Raw genomic sequence first — 732 nt, 5'->3', positions numbered from 1 at the left:
AACATTATAATTTCTTGTCATATACATTCAATTTTTTCGTGTTGATTAAGTTATGAAACCTAATTAATACTTGTTCTATCTCTAAAATGCAGCAACTTCTTCTACTAGTTTGTCATCTATGGTCTCTTCTGTCCCCATCCTCATTGGAACCAACTTCTCTGAATGGAAAGAGAAAGTTGAGTTCACATTAGGTGTACTAGATTTGGACTTGGCACTTCGTGAAGAAGAGCCTAGCCAACTCACTAATGATAGTACTGAGGAAGAAAATGCTTTCCATAAAGCGTGGGAGAAAGCTAACAGATTTAGCATCATGTTCTTAAGGATGACAATAGCTAGCAACATCAAAACTTCCCTTCCAGTTGCAGAGAAAGCTAAGGCTTATCTAGCGGCTATAGAAGAACGGTTTAAGACTGCAGACAAATCCCTTGCTGGGAAACTTATGGCAGATCTTACAACCATGAAACATGATGGCACAAGGTCTATGCATGAACATTGCATTGAAATGACCAATCTTGCGGCTAAGCTAAAGGGTTTAGGAATGAGTGTGGATGATTCATTTCTTGTCCAGTTTATCCTAAACTCTTTACCTCCTCAGTATGGACCATTCCAAATCAATTACAACGCCAATGTTGAAAAGTGGATGTCGATTGAATTGGCTAACAAACTGGTCCAAGAGGAATCAAGGCTTAGTCGTGAAGGTATTAAGGTTGCCCACTATGTCCAAGGAACTGT

The sequence above is a fragment of the Brassica oleracea genome, chromosome C4 (assembly GCF_000695525.1).
Source record: "Brassica oleracea var. oleracea cultivar TO1000 chromosome C4, BOL, whole genome shotgun sequence".
Lineage (NCBI taxonomy): Eukaryota > Viridiplantae > Streptophyta > Magnoliopsida > Brassicales > Brassicaceae > Brassica > Brassica oleracea.
This window is presented reverse-complemented; position numbering follows the sequence as displayed.